This window comes from Apteryx rowi, unplaced genomic scaffold, assembly GCF_003343035.1.
Source record: "Apteryx rowi isolate R43461 unplaced genomic scaffold, aptRow1 scaffold_53, whole genome shotgun sequence".
Classification (NCBI taxonomy): Eukaryota; Metazoa; Chordata; class Aves; order Apterygiformes; family Apterygidae; genus Apteryx; species Apteryx rowi.
Genome location: NW_020450794.1, coordinates 2837366 through 2850790, shown reverse-complemented (window position 1 = coordinate 2850790; position 13425 = coordinate 2837366). Strand labels below are relative to the sequence as shown.

At 44.9% G+C, this 13425-nt stretch overlaps 1 protein-coding gene across 8 annotated transcripts in view; it reads left to right on the top strand.

The window, feature by feature from the left end:
* Nucleotides 1-13425, top strand: part of SHLD1 (shieldin complex subunit 1) — a 58279-nt gene that overhangs the window by 42031 nt on the left and 2823 nt on the right. The gene's annotated exons all lie outside the window — the stretch shown is intronic.

The window sequence follows — 13425 nt, the reverse complement described above, 5'->3', positions numbered from 1 at the left end:
TTATATCCTGATCCAATTGCTCACCCAAGGGCTCTGGCATTTTTTGCGCCCTTAATGCATTAAACGTTCTTCCAGCTAAAGCAAGCTTTAGATGCATCTTCTGCTGTCTTAAGAGTCACGATTAATCTTTGCCATGTGAATGTGCCTGAGAGGAACTGGAAGGGGCAAGTGGAAAGCGGATTTGTTTGGAGAGGGGAGGAAATGATGGGCTCCAGTGCTGTGGCCCTGGAGGCCTTAACCTCTGAGCTAAGGGTGCTCTGGATGTTGATTTTGTTCTGACTGCTGCTCCCAACTTAATTCAATTAATGGGAAATACACCTACCTGCCGCCTTTGTAAGTTAATCATGCTATTCATAAGCAAGTCATTGCTGGATATGGGCATTTTTGGGGCACTCTTTCATCCCTGCAGCTATACCTCCTCCAGGAGAGACACGTCTGTACACTTTGCCTGAGAGTCATCCCTCCAGAGGGTGCTGGGGCTCTGGGGGTGGCTTGCGAGAAAAGCAATCCACTGAGAACGAGAAAATGGAAGAGAAAAGGAAGCAGGTAGTCAAGGTAGCAGAATACAAATTCATTACTTATGTCCTTGGAGTCCTCATCTTGTCTGTGCTTGACCTTTTTTTTTAAAAAAAAAAAAAAAAAGAAGAAGAGAGAGAGAGAGAAATAAAAGCCACAAACATTAAGTAGCCTTGAAGACCAATTCCAAAACTTGGACTGAATATAATCACTGAAATCTTTTTATCTCAGAATGTCCTACTTTATTTATAAATAAGCAGATGTGTGTACTACAATCACAGAACCCAATCTGAACTGTTTTCTTTAGGCCTTTTTAAAACTAAATGCTCAGGCTGGACATAAGTTTGGGGGGGTAAAAAAATAAAATAAAAATCCTTCTTACATGATCAGCTAAGTTACATGGACTGTCAAACTCCCCACTTAGATCTTGAATTTGAACCAGGAAACTTTTGCTGATATGAGAATATAGCTGCCAAACACCTCCAGCCTAGATGTAAAAATTTACCATTTTATTCAAAAAATTGAATGTACTTTTACTGTTAATATGAAAAGCCAGGATGATTCAGTTTCTCTGTTTTGGAAATAGTTCAACTTTCTCTTCTACATCATATGAGCGGCAGATAAAACTGTCCTATATTAAGGTATTCGTTACTTCAGTAAATATTTGCCCTATCCTTTGGCTGTGTGAATTGCTATATTAATACAAAGTACTGTTTGTCTTAATGCTTGCCAGGAATGCTAATAATCCATCAGGAATCAGGGATGACTGGTCCTTAAATGACGTTTTTAAAAGAAGAGGAAACATTACTGTGAGCGTGTTGACTTCCGTTGTAGCCCCCGTCTGAGAGCAGAGCTGTCCATGCTCTGTGCACCGCTGTAGGAACCAGAGTCTGAGGCATTTAGTATCTGCACTGCAGCCCCTGGATGTCTGGACTCAGAAATGCCCTGGAGAACTCCTTTTACACAGCAATTGCCTGTTTGCTCAGCTTTATTAATTTTTTGTTCTTTGTTTTTTTTCTTGTCCTTTTTCTTCGATACAGTTTTGCAGGGCGGAGGGGCTGTGTGTGGAGACCCAAGTTCTCTCTTAGATGACTAAAGAGCAATGGGAATTGCTAACTGCCAAATAACATTGGCTGCTCTGCCTTTGAAGCCAAAGTAAGAGCCGGGGCAATTTTGAGAATCTGATGAGCTACAAATTGTGAAATTACTGGTGTTTCCCAGTGTCTGGTTGTCTGGTTCCTACAGTCCCTTGAACCCATTTTTGGGGAGCTAATTCTAAACGAACGGGATTGCAAGTCCTCTCGCTGCTGTGTTGAAAGCCGTATGAGCACTCTTGTGCTTGAAAAATAATTAGGGTGCAGCTCTTTACTACCTGTAAGTGCTGCGAATGTTTACACCCCCGAATAGCAGGCGGATTATGAAGAACACAGCACAACATGTGTCCATCTGTACAGTCTTTATGGGAGTTAATAAGCTTTAACTCTCCCGGTTTTAAAAGGTTTTAAAAGCATTTTTGTTCAGATACCGGTGTAAATGTTTTCAAGCTGGTAACGCAACATCTTTGTGTGCCTGGACTTTTCTGGCCATATAAACGTCCAAGTCATAGAAGTCTGGTGCAAAAACGTTGTATGGCTGCAGTAACTATCACTAACCACAGTTCGTCAGTAGTTGAAGGTGTTTCTGCAAGAAACTGTCCAAGCAGCCCGGCAGTTCCCATGCAGCAGCATCAGGCTGTACAGGACAGAAATGCTGCTGGGCAGCCGGGTCGAACTCAGTACGGCGTGGGAAACATGGGGTTTTAGTTTGCTTTTTTTCAGTAGCAAATCTGAAGCGACTGAAAGCTTTTACTGTCCCYCCTTAGAGGGAGAAGCTGAGTTATAGCTGGCAAATGCCCCCACTGCCGAGCCTTTCTCCCAGCTGGCTTGCTGACTTGTGTCTGCGAGCACAAAAAGGAGGAAGATATGGATGGAGACTGCTCTTGGTGCTTGCTAAGGGACTTTCTCCTTTTCATGCTTTTGAGGTGCTTGGTTTACAAGCAGCACAACAATCCCTGCAGAAAGCAGGCAAAACCCTTTTGTTCAAAACCTTATTTTTTGCCAGGCTGACTTTGATGGAAGAGGTTTTCAGTGATCCCAAAGATGGTGTGGAGATAATTAAGAAAAAGCCCTTGTGGTTCTCAAGCCTCCGGCRTTTATGAAAGGTGTATAAATGTGCTTATCATTCCAGACCTGTAATTCTTCTACTCGCTCCTTGCTTTTGTGTAATATTGCAGCTGAACTAGATGGCTCAGGTGTTTACTTCAGTGTACTTTTAAACTAGTAAGCCAGAATGCATGGATGAGTGACAAACAAATACCTCCAAAGTATTAAACTTGGATATCTTGCTTGCTTTTCGTTGTCCCCTGTTGCAATTGTGCTTTCTGTCTCTTGAAAATTTCCTTGATGACTGTTTGATATATCCAACTCTGCCTYCTTCAGTCTAAGGACGTTTCCTTTATTAGCTGGTGGAAGGCTGAGAGATAGAAGTTGATATCTTGCTTTCCTTCTGAAAAACTTCTGTCCTTGTTTGCGAGCCTGACTGGATGAATATCGGAAGCGTTGCTGCATCTCACGGCTGATGCAGGAGGAAGGGCCCCGGTGAGGCCATGACAGGATGCCACGTGGCTCTAAATGCGTTGCCTCCCGTTCAAATCTTCACCAGAACATCAGATTTCACCTTCATACCTGTTATTTGCCTAAACTTATAAAGAATATTTCTTTTTTTTTTTTCTTTCCTACTCTTGCTTTTAAAAGTAGTGTGAGCTTTGCTGCATGCATCTGGCATGCACTATAATTTCTGGAGCATGGCACAAATGAGGAGCTTGGTTTTGAAGTCACCTTATTGCAAGGACCATCAGGGAAGCTATMGCTCTGCTCGTGTTTCTCTGTTGTTAGTGAAAGGGCAGGCCTGCCTAGAGGTAGAAAGTTTTGATCTGAAGAGGTATAGACCCCAAATACTCAGCTATTTCTCTCCTTTCTAGAGAGAGTAAGTCCATCTGTAGATGGTGTTTCCACGCTAATGCTTTCAGCCTCAGAAGAAAYGAGGGATCAGGACATTCAAAGCTGAGAGCCAGAGGGCGCCTGTCTTATTTTCCCTTGTAATTTGTAGTGATCTGTTGCTGACTGGGATCTCCAGATATTTATGCAAGATAAAGCATTAGTAATGTTAAAGCTTAGATGGCCTGGTTTTCCTCAAAAGAGCTAAAGTCTCTCTAGCTGCTTTTAACATTGGTGAGAGCATTTGTATATTCAGTACTTCTGAAAACCAAGCCACTGATTCGGGATCTGGATAAGAACCTAAATCAGTCGGTGGACATTGAATGCACAGATGTGTGCGCTGGAGGGGGTAAAGAATTGAAGCTATATTTAAGTCAGCTATCACTTTCATCTGCCTTATTTGACTCCGTTTTAAAAATCCACTATTTTTAGAGCATTTTCTCCTGCACTCAGGAGCTGTTTTACAGGTGCCCTGTGGTACRCAGGTATCACTTCAGCATCAGAGTCCAGGCCTCCATGTCTTGTTCCCACAAAGATAGCTAATGATGGTGGTAATAGGAGACAGCACTACATCTGAATAAGGCAAATCTTGCTGAATTTTATATACTGCTCTGATCCTTTTGAATAAATGTTTTTCTTCTTGATGTATTTCACTGAAGAAATGCCTTAATGACTCTTAATGGCTCTTCCTCTTCTGGCTGTATGAATAGCACTGTATTCTTGGGTTTTCTGGGCGAAGGAAGTGTCATGCGTGTCACTATGCCATGAGACACAGAAGGTGGGATTTCTGGCACTGATGCTGCAGCTTGAGCCACTAAGGACCTGAGAGAGCTGCCTGCTTCTCCCCCTTCTCGCCAAAGGCAGGGGCTGAGGGTTGTTGCCTTCGCTTGGGGACTGAAAGTGCCTGACACTGGGTGAAAGACTGAGTATTTAATATATCAAGGAGTGTATTGCTTTGGCTTTTGTTTTGGTTTTAATATGTGCGAATAGAGATATTGTTGCATTCATTAGGGCTTGTAATGTCGAGTTACTTCCTGTCATTGGCAGTGGCCAGTATTGAATGGCTCAGAATAAGAGGTAAGGTTTTGCTTACTTCCTCCCCATCCTCCAAAAGAGGTGATGGCAGTACACAATATGCTCCTCTTAGGCCCCGTTTTTGCCTCTAGCAGAGGATTTGTTAAAGCCCTGAAGAAAGGGGCTTAATAACCCTTCTGGATTTATTTATTTATTTCTGCTAGAACTGTCCCTGATCACTAATGATCATCCAGCTAGATGTGCCAGCCCTCTCTTAATTTAAGCTCTCGGCTTCGTCAGTTCTGCATGGCAACGTCTGCAGAATGTCTAAATGTGCAGTGTCTTGTCTTTGCTSTTTGTCTTGCCAGAAAAACAAGGATTTTTCTCCTGCCTGTCTCTTACGTTGGAGCTGGGGGGACTGTTGTCTTTCCTCACTCCTTTCTCATCTCYGCGAGAGCTGCTCTTGCATGACTCACGTTCCCCAGGGCCTTTCTCACCTCTTAGGCGAACAGGTGGCCATGGCAAATCTCTCTTTCCAAATTCTGGCATTAACTAGCTAGTAACCAAACTCGGGGCCTGAACAAAAATTCCTTCCCTGGCAGTTAGTTAGGGCTCATTGAAAAATTGTCCTCACGTCAGAAAGCTAATAGTTCACGAAGCGCTTGTGGAGTCAGCTGGAAAAAGAGAATAGGCAAGACTTGAATTTCTAATTTTTAAGCAGGGGAAAAAAAAACACCCAAACTTTACAAAAGCAAACAACCCCATTTGCTTTAGCTGTGCAATGTGAGTAAGCGAGATGGCTCCTTCAGGTGCCATAAACAGAAACTCATTTTCCTTTCTACAATTCCTTTCGAATTTTGAGCAGTGACAATCAGGCGGGCAGTTTCTCGCTGGCTTGGAGCCCCAGACTTTTGCTTCTATTCTGAAATAGAAAGAGCTTAAAGACAAATATGGTCTGGGGCTATATTTTATTTTTATATCCTGTGCAACGTGCTCTAGGTGACCCTGCTTGAGCAGGGGGGTTGGACTAGATGATCTCCAGAGGTCCCTTCCAACCTCAGCGATTCTGTGATTCTGTGATATCTATCTATATATATATGGAAAATGTATATGTATAAATGCAAACATTGCAAGTTATTGTTTTAAAAAAAAGAGAATTTGATCTTTTAAGAAATGGCTGCTGCCTGCTCACAGTAGGAAAGGGATCAAAGCCAGTTCAAACAGCTGCAGACCCATCCATGGGCAGAGCGACAGTGCGGTCCTGCTGAGGAGAGGGCTTCCTGCGAGAGGACTGCTCTTACTCACCCCCAGAGAAACCCCATCTGAATCAGCACAGCCGAAACCCTAGGCTTGGCTTCGGGATGCTCGTGCCGGATCCTGTCTGTCACTGCGTAAAAGTCCCTGGGGATGTTTTGCAGTGGCTGAGGGGAGTCTGGTCCAGCCCAGAAGGGCTGCGCCTGCGTGCATGAACAGGCGCGTGATGCTATTCTTGCCGTCCCTTCCCCATGCTCTCCGGATGCCTAATTGGAAACCGGGTAATTAGCTTAAGAAGCCTTTTCRTAGCATAGTCTTGGAAATATTGGTGCCTTTATCATTACATGGACAAGGTGAGTCTGACCCTCAGTTTCTGAGACTGATAGGTGATAGGAAAGGAGTGGATAGCTGCAGATTAATAAAGCCCCYGGATGACCACCTCTGCTGGTCATACCTTTAATTGACAGTTAATGTTTTCAGCTACATAAACAGGCTTTTTAGTATTTTTGTTTCAGAGAAAGGTTACTCTTGATAGTAGAATCTTTAACCTTAGATCTTAAAGCTTTTTTAAAATCACCATTTGACACAAGTAGGATGCTTTAGGCATTTTACTGCCTTACAGAGTCATAGAAATTAAACCAGTCTAAATACCTCTATTAAAAGTTTTTGTCTTTGCTATTTCAATTCTTAAAATGGTGATGAACTCCAATGCAGGAACTTGCCACATAAAAATAAAAGCTGGACACCCCAGTTATGCTAATTCCCATCTCTTCAGAGAACTGGGATCTTTGCAGTGAAAGATGCTCCTTTGTGCTTATAGCAGCTGTTTGGGGCAGTTGCATGCAATGCCCTTGCGTTGCTTGGGGGCCTGGCTGGGGATACACCAACATCAGGTTTTTATTTGGGGTATTGCCAGAGGTGATAGTATTTAGCACCAGGCGCTGCTGCTTCTGGCCATGCCTGTTGCCCTGGACCTTGGGGCCTGGTTGCTTAGAAACAGGTTTGTAAGAAGACAGCAGTGCCTATTGCTCAGCTTTCAGAAAATAAGAGTTGTTAATTTGCGGCAGTTCACATCGTTAGCTGTCTTGCTCTGTGGTTAAAATCCATGGTGTTTAACTAGTGCCTCCTCCAAAAGATTGCTTTTTCCTGACTTTTCCAGCTGTCTTCAAAGTGTGACACAGGAGGCACCAGCTGCAAGTTCTCGGAGCAGGGCAGAGCTTAATACCAAGCATGACATTTGGAAGAGGGTCTAGGGGGAGATGTTATGCCTGCTTATTGCATCTCAAAAGCACTTTACCATTTGCTTGGCTCTTTATTCTTCTTGAGTTTTGAATCCCTGAGAGAGCTGGACAGAAAGGGGAGGGCTTGTGCTTCCCAAAAATAATTGCTTACATCCTATCCCATGCAAATTAACCCCCACCAACTCCTCACACCATGTGCAGCAGGTCGAAGAAAAAGGTGGCGAGCCTGACTCAATCATGGGCTCTGCCCAGTGCTATTCCTCCATTGCTGCCTCCCTTTTCTCCTCCCAAACTTCTCCAGCCCCTGCCTCTGCCTTTCCCTCTTGCTGCCCTAGCCTTTCGCCCGGCTCCTGGGTGACTCTGGCTGAGAGCGTGCAGGTGTCCCAGCCAAGCAGCCAGCCCTTCGTCAGTTGGATGCCACGGCTCGTGTGCCTCTTGCCCTTGGGTTAACACAATAGTTGATTTGTCTTGTGTCAGCCAGAGTCTCGAAGGTCCTGTCTCGTGAGCTATAGCCTTGCTGCATATCATGGCATGAGAAGGCTGTTCTCCATGTCTTCAGGGAGACAGCAATGTAGCAAAGCTTATTACGTTCTTATTTTCACTTTCACTTCACCATCTAAATACCCACCAGGAGCAAATTTTCTCTGCTTAAAAGTGCTTTTTTGAATGATAGATAATGTCATTGAAAATTCCATTTTGCCTTTGCTTTAGATGCTGGAAGGTTTCCCAAACAATGATGCAAGCAGAAAGCAGTTGTTTTCTGCAAGGCAGGGATGTGTGCAGAGATTGTAAACTATACTGTAATTCTTCAGTATGGCCTAAGAAAGGCTTTAGGATCTGTCACCTACCTGAGATGGTAGGTGTTTGTACAGCATCTAGCACAGTGGAGCCTGGACTCGGTATCTGGCTTTTTGGTGCTGTTGCAATTTAAATGTTAGTAACAGAAGTCATATGAAGTATAATACAATATCCCTTTATGGCAGTTGGAATATGCAATCAGCAAGTCCCACATGGGTTTTTAACTGCTCCAATCAATGAAAGTTTTGTTAATGCAAGTAAGGGCAATAGGATTTGGTCTCAAAGCATCTAGCTGCACCATGGCTGAGCACTCTTGTATGTCATTGCTGGTGGATTGACGTGCTGTGTGAGATTGGGGTGTAATGAGCTCCTGCTAAATTCTGCCTAAATTTCCTCTCTTTTCGCAGAGCAGTGTGGAATCTCATTGCCATGCTGATATGCTCACTCCCACTGGAAATCAGCCAGGCGAAACATCCAGCCTATTGAAGGGAATGAAAGATACGTATTTTTTTTTTTATGCATAAACTGTCTCCAGTGCTCAGCGCACATGATTGTAAGGTGCATGGGGAGCTCCTCAGCAACACAGGATCAGGTTTGCCTCTTGTGCCTGTGCTGATAGATCATTCCGCCAGCGATGTGGTTTGGCATGGATATGCGGTCAGTGGGGAGCTCTGCCATGTTGCCGCTACTTCAACAAGGGATTTCCTTGGGGTGCTGACAGGGCTGGAGCGACCCTCTGCAATGATGTGTGTGTGCTCTTGTTGTATCACTTAGCGACCACAAAGGTAGGAGACCCTTTCCTGTATGTGGGGTGATTGTTTCTGCCTCTGGTCAGGTATATCCTAACAGGTTGGCAGGCAAGAGAAGTAACACAATCTATGGGAACATCTGAATGGCCCCTTAATGGTCACCATCCACCAACCTGCCTGGTAGCTTGTGGTCTCATCCTCCTGTGTGACTCTGCCCATAGATGCAGAGAACCTGTTGGCTTTAGCCATGACAAGTCACGGAGGGGAGAAAACTTGCATGGGTAGGAGGAGCGTGCTAAGGCAGGCAGGGATGTCCAGTGCAAGAAGTGGCTGATTTGGTAACCATTGTGAGAGGGCAGAGGAACCTTTCCTCTTTCCCTTTAAGGAAGAGTTTGGGAGCACCAATGAGCTGTGATGTGCCAACAGGCAGGTTTGGCTTGTAGTCTCTTGGAGATCTTGAACTTGGCACAAAATCATGTTGGTGCCTCAGGCAAGGCAGTATTTTTGAGCTCTGGCATAGGCGTCCACAGATGGAGTCTATCTCCCCCAACTAGAATAGGGTCTCCTGCTTCTGCTTTTCTCCAGCCACTCTGAAAAAACCTGGATCGAAGTTCTGCTCAGCCCCATCTGCTCCCAGCAAAATATTGGTGACTTTTGGGATAGTGCCACCCAAGGAAGGTGTTTTTCTTCTAGCACTCTCCTCTTGTTTTCCTTGCAACTGTTTTGTTGCTCAGCTCTATGGGAACCTTTGTTCAGGGATGTTTGTTCAGACAAGCTGATCCCAATAGTGTCTTCTGGCCTTCGGAGCAGGCAGGATGGCTGCAGCAGGAAGCAGACGTTTTGTCAGATCATCTCAGAGCCGAGTACCTAAATAACCTCTGTCACTCTGGGATACTCTGGTTTCCAGTCGATCATTGACTTAGCTGATGCTAGAGCATGTTCCTAACCAATGTCTGGTTGAACTTCGGTCACCAACATGAACATAAGGGCAATTTGCATGTCTCCAGATTAATTAGTTTCTGTTGAAACAAATGATTTTCCTTTCCTACTCCCTTAGTTTCCTTGGTCATTGTTGAGGGTGGCACAACAGAGGCACCCAGAGATTCAATCCTTGTCCTGAGAAATGTGCAGTATGTGGTCAAATTGCTGAAAGGGTTAGACTTGAATATCGGAGGGGGGGGAAGCTGCAAGATTCACAGCTGAGCTCAGCACTTACTGAAGAGTTTCTCCTTTCTCTGACATAGGCCAAGGTAGCTGCTGTTTTGGTGCTACATGTTGACGTCTTGCACACAATTAGCAGTGCATCATACAAAGAAATTAGCTGATGTCTTAATGATAGAGTAGGTGAAAATCGTCCAGCGTTGTGTGCTAATTTGGAGGTTTCTGATGTATGAAATGTTATGCTGCTAATGCTGTTAAACCATCTTACTAATGGTTTAGTCAGTGGCTGGGAGCCTTTGAATTTTCATGCATTAAGATTGAATGTTTGAAGTTTTCTGGAGCTCTGTCACTGAAAATGAAAGGATAAAGTGGCAACAAAACAGGAAGGATTTAAAAACGGGATGAAACAAGGATTAGAAAGATTTGCTATACCCCTTGAAGCTTTCGTTTCCCCTTTTGCTGTGGAAGTTAATATCTGTTATCTTTGGAAAGTCTGGGAGGAGGACTAATTAGCTTGAAATCATTAGAATTTAATGGAAAATAAGAGTTGAGGTTGGCTTCCCCCATTCTTATTCATGTGGACAAAGTTGCTGGGTTCCCATGGAGAAGCCATTGGCCTCCATTACCTACCCAGGCTCCGGGCACTGAACTGGGAGGAACATCCTCCCAACCCGTCCGCTTTCTGTACCTTCGTGAGCAAGTTGCAATACCCTGATAATCATGGGCTTGGAAGAAGGAGGTCAAGTCCACTCTTGTGTCCAAACACGCAATGCTGTGCCGGCTACCTCCCYCATTGCTGCTGAGCAGTTCCTCACCAACTTGAGGTGAGCAGGGGAGCAGAGCAAGAGATTATCATGGGTGATGAGGCGAGTTAGTCATAGGTTCCCTCCACTCTATTCTCACACATTTATTTAATAAGAAGGAAATCTCCCCAATCCTGAGATGTTATGTCTGCATTGAGCATGAAGCAGTTAATAGCCAAGGAAGCAGCAAACAACGCAAGCCAAAACAGGCCTAACGAAGAGGGACAGCTAATTTTACACCCTGTCTGTATCTTCTTGGGCACAGTTATAGGGAGCCTCAAACAGCTGCATGAGCTGCTTTTGCAAGAGTGCAAATAATAATGTTGCAGACCTGTTGCATCACTGAAAGCTCAAAGCAGGAGATTTCGTTGTGTGCTTGGGGGTAGGGTTATATGCTGAGAATCAGTTGCACCAGATGGAGACTTTAAATTTTCATCAGCAGGGTTATAAACACAAAGACTATCCTTTTACCAGCCCCCGGGTCTTGTACTAAAAAGCTGCAAATGCTCATCTTCAATTAGCATGGAGTGGGGATGCAGATGAAATAATATACCTTCTTACTGATGATTATCCATCATGTGAGAATGAAATCAAGACATGAGTAATGGCCTGTTTGGTTGTTTTTTCTTTTTCTCTTTTTCTTTAACACCTGCTTGGTAGTATAAGTGAGTGAAAGTTGCTAAAAATAATTTGGGCCAGATTCCCTGGTGATGAAACTCCACTGCAGGCAAATGAAGTGTGAGGTTTTTGGCCCTGCTCATCTCTGCTCTGACTTCCGTAGGTGCAGTCTGAGGAGGTACTGGGAAATGTCAGGGAAGCTCAGGAAAGGTGCATCTTCATGGGATTTAGATTGGCTCTGGGAATTCTGCATCCAACTTTTTGTGCCTTGCCTTAAGAAAGCTTTACTGGAAAGATAATCTGCTATAAAGATAAGGCCTAGTGCTGAAAAAGAGGTATATAAATTTAAATCAGTAAATGAAAAAAGATTGTCCTCCTAATAATATAGTTGAGTACTTTCTGACTAATCAAACCCCAAAATATACCCCTGAATTACTTATTGGTCACTCCTTTGGTGGATTGTATGGATTGTGCTTCAACAGAGGATGACAGCTATATAGTTCTTGCTGGCTTATAATTGTAGGAGAAGGGCATAACAGCACTGCAAAGGTCTCTCCTGATATTGTGAAACCAACAGGATTTTGCTTTCCCCAGATCATGCAGGGTTGTGATGGTGTAGCTGGAGGCAGCTACTGCTTTTTTACAAAACGCAGCAGTGAGCTGCACGTAAGTAGAAAGAGCATAGCGTGRTGCAGGGGGCTGCAATGGCTGCAGGCGTCTGAGTGCAAGTGACGCTGGACCGGATTATCCGAGATGCGCGATGCTTCAATTCCAGCCTAACGGAGGCACCCAGGCTGAGAGATTATTCGGGCAGGGTGGACCCATTCTCTTTGATTAGCTCCGATTTGCTACTCTGACGGCATATGCTGATGTTAAAAGGAGGCCACTAAGCTTTTCTTTGTACCACATTGGAAATGACATATTGCAGGCAGAAGGAAAATTCTTCTTAAAATTGCGGAATCAGAGATGAAGGGAAATTGAAACTAAAGATCAGAGATAGAAAGTGGGAGGAACAAAGAGGCAAGATATGTTATGGATGCACAGCTACCTTAATTTCATTTTAATGAATCCTTGAGCCCTCAGGAAGGGGAAGGCAGCCCTTTGTGCACTGGGAGGGAAGCAGCACCCTTCCGCCACCGCACCCAGATGTCCTTTGAAAGCGGTCTCTTACCGAAATGAAGGACTGCACTCCACTTCGTATTCCAAAGCTTTATAAAAGACCAAGCTATTTTCTGACTCCCTGCGTCCCGCTTACATAACTCGTGGAGGACGGCTCTGCAACCTCTGGCTGAGCCCTGCAAGAGTCTCTTGCTGGTGACTCAGGTGCTTGGCGGAGAGGCCGCAGTTAGAGGGACTCCAAGGGCACCAGAGCCCAATCCTGGGCCCTTTATGGAGGCTTTTTGTCCTGGAAGCTGTATTTGGCTTGCTGAGCTTCCCGATCACACCATCGGCAAGCATCTCGGTGCTGCTGGCATATTAATTATGTGCAGGCACCTGGCTGCAGAGCACCCCACTGATTGCGTTGGAGCAGAAGTGAGCCACAGCCCCAACTGTCGCTCAGACAGGGGTCAGCAAGGAAGGAGGGCAAGAACTAGGCTAGAATGAGCTCTCAGCTTTTACATAAATGTTATCTATACAAATTCCTGCAGGCTGGGGGGGGACTATTTAGTGCAGCCGGGCAGCCAAAACAGGATTGTGTGGAAGCACAAGGTCCCCTTTTGCATGCCCAAACTCTGCAGGTTTGATGGCTCTAGATCTGGTTGAAGGCTGGAGGACAAGACTGTGCACATCATCCTGCAGGGGTAAAATTGGGCAATGTGGAAAGGGAAAGATTAGACTGAAGGGTGAAGGGAGAACAAGCAAACAGAAGCCAAGCTGCTTGAGCTGCAAACTGAACTTGCCCATGGCTCAGGCTGTCGCTTCTGGTGGTAGTAAGTCCCAGTTGCCCCCTCTTTGGAAGTGTGGGTGGCAGCAACCAGGAGGTGCATGCCACCAAATAGCTCGAGTTGTAGCAGAAGGATGAGGCTAGGACACCCATGAGATCCCCAAGCACAGCCCATCTTTTAATGAGTCCGTGCAGAAAAGGCCCTTTGACAGTCTGGCCAGAGTTTAAAGCAGCGCTTCAGCTCGCTCCTGCAAGGAGTTTGTCAGCCAGACTGCAGTGAGGGGGAGGGGAAAAAGGAAAAAAGAAAATGAGGGGATAAAAAAAGAAAAAGGATTTTGCCACAGGGACGAC